Genomic DNA, 11,658 nt, shown 5'->3' with positions numbered 1-11,658 from the left:
TATTATTTTATTTTTTATTTTTTGTGGAGACAGGGTCTCCCTATGTTGCCCATGCTAGTCTAGAAGTCCTGAACTCAAGTGATCCACCTTGCCATCTCAAAGTACTGGTATTACAGGTGTGAGCCACTGTGCCCAGCCTCAGCCTTTCTCATTAAGAATAAAATTATATACACATGCTTATCTCTCATACACTGTAATCATCAAACTAAGAAGGAAGACATGCATCCAAGAAGGCTTTCAAAACACCACCTAAGTAACTAATTGATAAGGCAAAGCTAAGTTTGTGGCTTAACATGGTAAGGGAGCTCTCTACCTTGACAAAGTTTTAATAGCATCTTGGAAAGAGAGGGTGAAGTTGGGCTATTTATGAGGTTTTTGATGCCTGGTTTAAGATGGGTTTTTCAATATGAGGGCTTGACGAGAATTGGGTAATGATTATGATATATTGGTTTATAATTGGTGGATACAGCAAGGACAAGGTTTTTTTTATTTTATTTTTTTATATTTTTTAGATGAAGTTTCGCTCTTTTCTCCCAGGCTGGAGTGCAATGGTGCAATCTCGGCTCACTCCAACCTCTGCCTAATGGGTTCAAGCGATTCTTCTGCCTCAGCCTCCCGAGTAGTTGGGATTATAGGCACCCACCACTGTGTGCAATAATTTTTGTATTTTTAGTAGAGATAGAGTTTCACCACATTGGCCAGGCTGGTCTCGAACTCCTGACCTCAGGTGATCCACCCACCTCGACCTCCCAAAGTGTTGGGATTACAGGTGTGAGCCACTGTGCCCAGCCAAGGACAGGGTTCTGAGGTGAGAATTTCAAAACTTTTATCTCCCTGGGCCAGGGCTTCTAGTAATAATAGTACAGTTGTAGTATTACAAGAAGAATACTTCATGGATGATTACATGAAGCCCTGCCCCAAGGAAATAAAGACACTGTAATAGTAAAGCCATGTTGAAGAAGATGGTCAGATTGTAAAGTAACAGTCATGTAGACAATAAGCTGTGTGGGTGTAGGTGGTTTCAGGTTTGCACAATCTAAGTTGACACCAGTTTGGAATTCAAGAGGAGAATAATTTGAGTAAGAACAGGTAAAGATAATTAAGAAGTAGGACTGACACTCTGAGTTTACCTAAAATAATATTCATCCCAGTGTGTGTGGTAGAGGGGACGGCAAAGAGAGAGAGGTTTACTGACTGCAATAAAACCATACCTCCATACTAGAGATATAAAATGTTTGTATGCGTATACTTATAGTTTCATTTATTTTACTTACATCGTCTTTTAAAATTTCTTCTGTTCTATACTAAAGTTTCAAATTAAAGAATTAATTTAAAGAATTTAAAGTTTCAAATTAAAGTTATGTTGCTTAAACATCAGGGAGGGCAAATGGACTGTCAGGAGGAGACTATTAGTGCTCGTGGTTAAATTCAGAAATATTATACAGGAGCATGTAAACTTTTTTGGATATGACACTGTTAGGGGATCATCTTGGAAATCTTCCCCATTGTTCCTATTGTATATCTTTACAGAGCTCTTCTTTTTACCATACTCCTTCTATTTCTTCTTCTGATAATTAATGGGGAGGCATGTTGATATCAGGAGTTTCCTTCCTTTTCCTTTTGTACCTCTTCCTCATGGCTTCTTGTGCCCTTATAAAATTATTAATTTTTAACTTCATGCCTTCTCTTCTGTTTCTCTTCTGTCCCTGGAATTTCTTGGAGCTCCTATTTTTCACCAGGAAACATTGCTTGCGTTGAGGGTTATTTCTGAGATTTCATGGAGAAGGGCTTCTAGGGAACAGATATTGAATACCTTATTTTAATTCATAGAGATTAAGAAAATGAAAGGTAATGAGTTGCTTTGGAAGAGTTTGCTTAAAAAAAAAATTCACCTTGAGCAAAATTCAGACCAGGAGCATTCTCTTTGTATAATTTCTGCCTGCCTGCCAGTGCCTCACCCTGAGTCTGCCAGGGAGATTATTTTCCCCATCCCAGTCAATTCCATTAAGGTTTCAAAGGAAGTAGCTTATTTGGAATAATGATGCTTTCTTACATTAGGGGTTTACTGGTAGCATAGAAGGTTTGTGAAGAGAGACTTTCACAGTTAATAGATACCACTTATTTGAATATCTACATATAGCTGTGCACTTCACATTAGTAATTCATTAGTATTAGTAATTCATATAACTATTCTCTCTCTCCCTTTAAAGATGTTGAAACTGAGGCTCAGAAAAATTACTTGCCCAAAGTCTTATAGCTAATAAATCTAAAGCCGAAGCTTATGAAGCCATTTCCACTTGACACCAAAGCTTTCTGTGCTATACTATGCTACCTCTTCACATCATATTGAAGTCATCTTGAATGAGTTGTAGCAGCATATTTGATAAGAAAAGAAATCAATTCTGTTTATAGTTATTCTAGGGTGTTCTAACTTACTAACTTATCCCCAACTCCTCCCCAGTTCTTCCCTTTCTTTTGTTATCATGAATTTATTTTATTTTATTTTATTTTATTTTATTTTATTTTATTTTAGAGATGGAGTCTCACTCTGTCACTCAGGCTGGACTGCAGTGGCACGATCTCGGCTCACTACACCCTCCGTCTCCTGGGTTCAAATGATTTTCCTCCCTCAGCCTCCCGAGTAGCTGGGACTACAGGTGCGTGCCACCATGCCTGGCTAATTATTTTTTGTATTTTTGGTAGAGGTAGGGTTTCACCATGTTAGTCAGGATGGTCTCAATCTCCTGACCTTGTGATCCACCCATCTTGGCCTCCCAAAGTGCTGGGATTACAGGCGTGAGTCACCACACCCAGCTCATGCATTTTATTTTAATCAACAATATACATAGTCATTTCATATTTTTTTCTGCACATTTACTTATTTTATTCCATCCTTCCTTCTGGGTTTCTTCATAAAATAGTACATGGCTATGTGGAAGAGGTTGCTGTCTGTTACCAATGTGAGAATAAAAGATGTTGGAAATTAGATAATATGAAAATGAGTATGTAATGCAACAAGTATTGCTGTCAACTATTGGTACCTGTTACTAGATAAGGAAGTTAAGCAAAACCATACCCTGCTGTTCCAGTTGTTAACACTCCTATTCATGGTTATCATCATTTGAGAAAGCTTGGCTGGGTTCAGTGCAGTGTCTTAAATACATTTGCATATGCTCTTCTATTTAACAGTCCATTTGTACCTGCTGAATCCTCAAAACATGTTAATATTTTCTGTATAGAAAAAGTATACAAGTAACTAAACATGACTGCTAATCTGGAGACGTTGGAAAAGATCCACCCAATTTTTCAAAGCCTCATCTGACAGTGAGGTGTGATGGCAGGCAGATAAAGGTAATTGAACAAACACTTCAGTCGAAAATACAGCTCATGATATGGAAATGAAGCCTCATGAATTTTTGGACCCTGTCTTGTTTCTCACATTTATTTATTTATTTATTTTTATTTTTTTATTTTTTTATTTTTTGAGACGGAGTCTTGCTCTGTCACCCAGGCTGGAGTGCGGTGGCCAGATCTCAGCTCACTGCAAGCTCTGCCTCCCAGGTTCACGCCATTCTCCTGCCTCAGCCACCCGAGTAGCTGGGACTACAGGCGCCCGCCACCTCGCCCGGCTAGTTTTTTGTATTTTAGTAGAGACGGGGTTTCACCGTGTTAGCCAGGATGGTCTTGATCTCCTGACCTCGTGATCCGCCCGTCTCGGCCTCCCAAAGTGCTGGGATTACAGGCTTGAGCCACTGCGCCCGGCCCGTTTCTCACATTTATTAAGCCTCTACTGCATTCTAGTTATTCTGATGTGAGCTGAAGATACAAAGCTGAGTACATGGATCTTGCCCCCACTGAAATCACAATTTAGGCTGAAGTGTTGATTTTTTAATCATTATGAGCAAGATAAGTCTGGATAGAGAGAGATGTATGCAGCACAGTAGGTGTGCAGCTCTGGGGGGATCTGATTTGATCCCAGCATGCAAGGACTGCCAAGTCCCATTCTCATAAACAAGCCCAACAACCGATGTCATTAATACACAGAGCAGAACAAAGCACTCGAGGTTATTTGTCAACCTTACCCTGGTCTCTTGTCTCATAGTCTGCTGTGGAGGTAGGTAGATAGGTAGGGCCAGTGGCATTTGTTTGCTGCTTCAAGTGGAACTACATTAACACCATCATGAAATATCTTTCCTCTGACACTACTGTGATATGAAATCCAATCTTCTCTGGAGGCTGATTTATTTTATTTTATTTTGTTTTTATTTTTTTGAGACAAAGTCTCACTTTCTTGTCTAGGCTGGAGTGCAATGGCACGATCTCGGCTCACTGCAACCTCTGCCTCCTGGGTTCACGCAATTCTCCTGCCTTAGCCTCCTGAGTGGCTGGGATTACAGGTGCCTGCCACCATGCCCAGCTAATTTTTGTATTTTTAATAGAGACAAGGTTTCATCATGTTGGTCAGGCTGGCCTCCAACTCCTGACCTCAAGTGATCCACCTGCCTTGGCTTCCCAAAGTGCTGGGATTATAGTGGAGGCTGATTTTATGGTAAAACTTAATTAATCACCAGGAGCAAAAATAATATATTTTATAGTTTAACACCTAGTTATTGCATTCTTAATTTTTTTAGTAATTTTCTCATTTTATCCTCCATCTTGTGATGACAGGGCTATTTTTATAATTCATACTTATCCGGTAAAGCCAGAAAATGTGGCTTGCTAAAGTACACATGCACTGTTAGTGGCAGAGTTGTTTCTTATTTAAAATCCAAAAGCTCCTTCCGACCACACTGCCTCTGTGAAAAAAGTCTTCTGCCCAGTGAAGGGTTGTAAGTGCCCACGTTGGCTGCATGAAAGGAGCCCACTGATCAGGGCTGTCTTAATCTGTTGAGGCTGCCGTAACAAAGTACCATAAACTGGGTGGCTTATCAACAACAGAAATGTTATTTCTCGCAATTTTGGAGTCTGGGAGTTCCAAGGGCAAAGCAGCATCGGATTTGGTATCCAGTGAGGTCCCATTTCCTGGTTCGTAGATGGCACCTTCTAGCTGTGTCCTCAGATGCTGAAACGGGCTAGGGATCTCTCTGCGGTCGGATTTATAAGGGAACTAGTCTTAAACCTCATCTAATCACTTCCTATAGACCCCAACTTCTAATACCATCACCTTGGGGGTTAGGATTTCAGCATATAAATTTTAGTGGGACACAAATATACAGACCATAGCAAGGGCTCACAGAAGAGGAGGTTTTTTTTACTTACATTTCAGCAGACAGGTGAAGGAATGTTGAGTCAGTCTTACTGGCCCACAGCCTGAATTTCTGAGACCCTCAGGTGAGGGTGTAGCTCTTGCAGCTCAGTGTACTCATTGCCCTCCTTAGCTGAGTTACTGGCTCCATTTCCAGCCACCTAGTAATTTTCTTCCCTTAGCTGCAAGTTATTAGGCCCAACCTGTGTGAACATGTTTCTTCAGAGACTGGTCATGTTGGTGACATATTGCTACTTTCCATAATTGCGATTGCCGTAACTCTTTCCTTAAATAATATATTTATTATATTTATATTATATATTAATTGTATTTGACTTACAGCTAAATAGTAACATATATTTAATAAATATTTTCTTTATTCAACCATTAATGAACACTTCTGTGTAATGCTTGTACTATATCTGGACATACAAAAGTAAATATAACAAAGTCTATGTTCACTTGACATTTAAAATATAGGTTGTTGCAAAAGATATAGTTGGTTATTGAAGAAACTGGAAAGAAAATAAAAAGTAAAACAAATACATACTACCCACGTAGACAACCCAGAGGTATCCACTCTTAATGTGTTACTATACAACCTTTTGACAATATTATAGTATCACCAAAAGGAGATTATATTGTGTTCCTTTTGTAATGTATAATTTGTTCTTGTCACTGATTAGAGAGCATCTTTTTATTTGATAGTTTGCTACATCATCATTTGTAATGATTATAAAGAATTCCTTTGTATAGATAGTCTGTAATTAAGTTAGCCAATCTCCAGAACCTTTTGTTATTATGAAATTCTATGTGGTAAGCATTCCCTTAGTCATCTTTTTCAAGCAACCACATTTATTCACCTAGAATGCACTCCTTAACCTTCAGTTGGGGGATTAAACACATGCACATTTTAAGGCTTTAGTTATTGTTACCAAATAGCTCTCCAGAAGTCTTGCTGGAACGTTTGAACACATTAGTAAAGTAAATACAGGTTGAATATTCCTTATCTGAAATGCTTTGGACCACGAGTGTTTGGGATTCTGGATTTTATTAGATTTTGGAATATTTGTGTTGTATTTACCAGTTGAGCATCCCTAATCTGAAAATCCAAAAGCCAAAAGGCCCCAATGAGAATTTTCTTTGAGCATCATGTTGATACTCAAAAAGTTTCAGATTTTGGAGCACTTCAGCTTTCCAATTTTTGGATTATGGCTACTCAACATGAATTTTCCTCAGATGGGACCAGAGAGTCATGACTGGAAAGAGATGGTCTTCTAGTAGAACCTTGGTATTGAGAATATATAAAGGAGATCTCAACAGTATTTGTGATTCATGTAAGTTTTCAATATGACAAAACAAACATGAGATACTTTGAAAAATTCAGAATAGCAATAAAAGCATAGTGAACTGTTAAATATGATGCACCAACAACTGGAATGCTTCAGCCAGGTACATATAGTCAGACTCAGCTTTACAGAGTGTGTCAATATGAACAGGCCTTGGAGAATGGATAGGATTTGCAGTACTATGGTTTGCACTGAGTGGGCAGTAATAAAGGTAACCTTTGAAAAAATTAATAAAGTTAAATAAAATATATATGTATTAGTTTGAATAATATACTGTTACTTCTATCTCTCCATGTATAAAATTCCATTTCTCGTCTCTCCCTCTAAAACAAATACTTCCTTTCCCTCCCTTTCTCTCTTCCTTCATTTCATTTGCATGCATATGAACATTTTTGCACCAGCTATGCCACAAACAGAACATAGGCTTTAGGCTTCAGCAGTTTGCAGTCAAGTCAGGGATGTGAGTAAGTAAACAGTGACCACAACACTGAATAATAAATATTATGGCAGAGAAAAAGCACTGAGTGTATTTGTGCATGCAGGAGGGGTCCTGACTGCAATTGAGACAGCTTTGTTAGGGTTTTCTTATTTTCCTAATATACTAACCTTGACTCCCTAATATCTCTTAACTCCCATATTCAGCAGTTGTTATGTCCTGTCTAACTTTATTCTCCAATATTTCTCTAAGTGCATTTTCATAATCTGTGTCTCCTTTCCATTTTCAGTGCTATCACCCTCATTAGACCTTTATCACCTCAGCCAGGACTATTCCAACACCAACCTAACTGATGTACCCAGAACAAATTTCTTGATCCTCCTCTGATCTGTGTAACCCTCCCTAAACCAGTACTTTGAAGATTTCATTATCTTGGTTAAAAATCTTCAAAGGATTTTTATGACCTATTGTGGAAAACCAAGCTCCTTAGCTCAACAATCAAGGTCAAATCGTGATCTATTTTCCAACCTTATTTTTTTTTTTTTACTTATCTTCAGTAACCTCCTTTGTACCCCTCCTACTTGGGCAAATCCTATCCATTCTCCAAGGCCTGTTCATATTGACACACTCTGTAAAGCTGAGTCTGACTATATGTACCTGGCTGAAGCATTCCAGTTGTTGGTGCATCATATTTAACAGTTCACTATGCTTTTATTGCTATTCTGAATTTTTCAAAGTATCTCATGTTTGTTTTGTCATATTGAAAACTTACATGAATCACAAATACTGTTGAGATCTCCTTTATCTCCTGGCACAGAAACTTGCACAAAGAGATCATTCACGTAATGTGGAATCTGATATTGATTTAAATGAGCTGCTGTTTGAACAGGTCTTGAACTTCCTTGATTAGATTATATGTAAATATGGTCTAGTTATATTGACATGAATTAGCTTGTGTTTTGTCTTTCCTATCCTCTCAAATTTTAATTCAACAACCAGTGCTGAAAACATCTAGCTGGTCTCCCAATGAGTTCTTCTTTTATTGCCTCATCCTTTCCTCTCACTAGGGAATTCCAAGGAAACCAACACCCTTTCTTTCCCCATACCAGGCTGCCTAAACCTTCTATCATGTAATCTCAGGAACATTTTCGTAGAATAGAAAAAATATGGCAAGGAAGGGCAGAAAGGAAGAAGGAAGGGGAAATGTGTGGAAACACATAAAGCAGGTACGACTGTTCCTGGCCCCTCTCACCATCCCTCACTCTCACATACGTGGTACACGTAGTTATTGCAACATCCTTTCCCACAAAATCCAAACTTCACCTCAGAATCCTATTTAACAGAGTGATCCAAGCAGATATTACGAGTCAACAGGCATTGGCCAAAGAAATCCTACTAACATTCCCATTCTAGAATATATATGGGGTCTTTATCTCTCCTTGGACAAATTAGATGTATGCAAATTTGCCTTTATTGTATATATTATCATGATTTGGATAATTGCTTATTTTATAAAAGTTCTCTCACTTGTAAGAAAATACAGTAGAGTTCTTTGAGACTGCAAGCTTTCTTAGTACATTAAATGGATTGTTTGAGTTACACATAAGTATTTTTGAATATTGAGTAACAGTGAATTCCTATTTGTGACAAAAGTTAAACTATCATTCTTAGGAACTAGAATACACAATTAGAAAATAAATGGGTTAGAATTTGTGCAACATTCTTAAATTTTCAGCCTTCAGCATTGATTTCAACAAAAGTGTTAGCATACAAGGTATATATTTCTTAGCAGAAATCCAGGCTCAGTCAATACTGTTTGTATAGACACAATTTCCTTTTGCATTCGTGTAGTACCTTATACAGGTGTCCTGCTATTTATTATCTCATTGGTTCCCTGTAATAATGTGTGGCAGGCAAGACGTATAAATTTACTGATAGAGAAATTATAAAATAGGGAAATTTCAAGAATTAAAATTACTCTATAAAATAGGGAGTATTATAAGAATTAAAATCACTCTAGGGGAGGCTGGGCACAAGTGTAGATTTGTTTTAAACTTTAGCTTTTATTTAATTTGGAAAATATACAATACTTTCATATCTTCAACATTAAAAGGCACAAAGGCTATGCAGAGAAAAACCTCCCTGTAATATCTGTCCTCCATCCACCCCCATATTCCTTCTGGGATAATATTGTTAGTATAATATTAATTCCTTGGCTGTTCATGTAGAGACATTCTATGCAATATATGCTTGTATTTATTCCATATACAAGTGAATAGAAGCCCCCTATATCATTTTGATGCCAGTACTAATATGCTGTATACTTTATTCTGCCCCTTATTTTTTTCACTTATTAATTTGTGCAGAAATTATTTCAGATCTATACATAAATAACTCATCATCAATTTTTTGAAACACAGTTTAATCGTATTACATTGAGGGAATCATTACTTATCTAAACAAGGTCCCTACTGATAGGCATTGAAATAGTTTTAAATCCTTTATCATGGTTAAAAAATGCTACACTATAAAAGCCTTAAACATAAGTCATTACTCATGTAGGAGTATATATGTTAAGGATACATTTTAAGAAGTGAGGCTGTTATGCTGTTGGGTAAAAGGATGTGTACATTTGTAGTTTTGATAGATATTGCCAAATTGTCCTTTTTGTAGTTTTAATTTTCAATGATCTGATCATATTATGAGTGCAGTGGGGCATTATAGAGAATTTCTTATAGTGAAGAACTATTTTTGTTTTGTGGACTATCTGTTCAAATCCCTTTCCATTAGGTTAATAGTCTTTTTAAAATGTTTTTGCAGCAGCTGCGATTTATTAGAGAAATTTTTTCTTCTTTTTTTTAAAATTATACTTTAAGTTCTAGGGTACATGTGCACAATGCACAGGTTTGTTACATAGGTATACATGTGTCATGTTGGTGTGCTGCACCCATTAGCTATATACCTAATGTAAATGACTAGTTAATGAGAAAATTTTTCATTGTGTGAAGCACATGACTTCTGAGTCTAAGGGTTTTTTTTTTTTTTTTTGAGATGGAGTCTTGCTCTGTTGTCCAGGTTGGAGTGCAGTGGTGCAATGACAGCTCACTGCAACTTCTGCCTCTTGGGCTCAAGCAATCCTCCCACCTCAGCCTACCAAGAAGCTGGGACCACAGACATGCACCAACAAATGCAGCTAGGTTTTTGTATTTTTTGTAGAGACAAAGCTGAGTCTAAATTTCATCTTCCCACCATATATTCCCACTATATTAAACAAATAAACAAAACATAATTTCTAATGATAGTGTCTCAGAACTTGCAAATCTTCTGCATTATTTATCTGTTTGCATGTAATGATACACCCTATTGTTTATTTCCCTGTAAGGTTATTTATTCCCTGAAATTAGTTTACAGTGTTGATGAATTTCAACTTCCCTTTAATTTTCCTTATTTCTGGAACCTTCCAAAAGTCCACTGAAAATAATTTTACCTCTAAGAGGACTCTATACCAAAAGACGTTTTCCTTTTCTGAAACAAAGAAAGTAATGTGAAAAACTCATTGTCAAGTCATATATACTGCTAAATTTGCAACCACAGAGAGTACTTAAGTAAAAGATTGGGAGAAGAATCTTAAAGATTCCCACTGCAAAGTGGGAATAATTTAAATGGTGTTACAGGTAGATAGGCATGAGCGGGACAGGAGAGGGCCCTCCACCAACCCACCGGGAAAGTCTGGTGATGGTTCAGCAGCAGAGAGACCATTTCCTGATGGTCCACACCTGTGAACGTCAACACGTTAATTGAATACAGACCCCAGGGAGAAGCAACTTCTTGGGGATGCTCTTTAAGAGACAAAGATGGCAAAGTGTGACATCCAGGTACATGCCACCGGAAAAGGGAAGAAAGTCTCAGGTGGGTTTGCATTTAACTTCTTAAACATACTGCTTGGCATGCCCAGATCCAAAGGGTAAGGAAGGCACTGCGCATGCGAGAAGCCCACCCTAGGGGAAGAATCATGGGAAAGAGGAGAGCGTATAAAAGTCCTAGGATCAAGGCTAAAACCCCTCTTTTAGCTCTTTTCTCTGTTGGACCTTCAGGCATCTGGTTGGTTTTCTTCCAAGTGAATTTTCCTTTCTTTCCTGTTCTAAAGCCTTTTTAATAAACTTCCACTCCTGCTCTGAAATTTGCCTTGGTCTCTTTTTCTGCTTTATTCCCCTCAGTTGAATTCTTTCTTCTGAGGAGGCAAGGACTGAAGTTGCTATGGACCCATACGGAATCACTGCTGGTAACTCAAGGTAACTTGGATCTGTGCCACTAGTAGCATTGGGATATTAAGACTATAAAGAAAGGCATAAGGATTCAGGGTTATATTTGGCCTTCAAAAGACAATATCCAGAAATAAATTAAATTCTTTTAAACCACCTTTAGGATTTCACAATATCATGGATCTCTCTTTTGAAGCATTTTGGAAACCCAATTTTTTTGGCTGTCTGTAATAGCAAGCTATTTTGCCTCAGCTCATTCCTCTTCAGACCTAACCCATTGTAATCGTCTTGCTCTGAATTTACCTCTCGAGGATGGTGCATCCCTTCCTGTCTGCTGATCCACTGGGGCTGTCCCAGAAAGAGAAC

The sequence above is a fragment of the Rhinopithecus bieti genome, unplaced genomic scaffold (genome assembly GCF_001698545.2).
Source record: "Rhinopithecus bieti isolate Rb0 unplaced genomic scaffold, ASM169854v2 scaffold_70890, whole genome shotgun sequence".
NCBI lineage: Eukaryota > Metazoa > Chordata > Mammalia > Primates > Cercopithecidae > Rhinopithecus > Rhinopithecus bieti.
Note: the sequence above shows the minus strand (reverse complement) of the source record.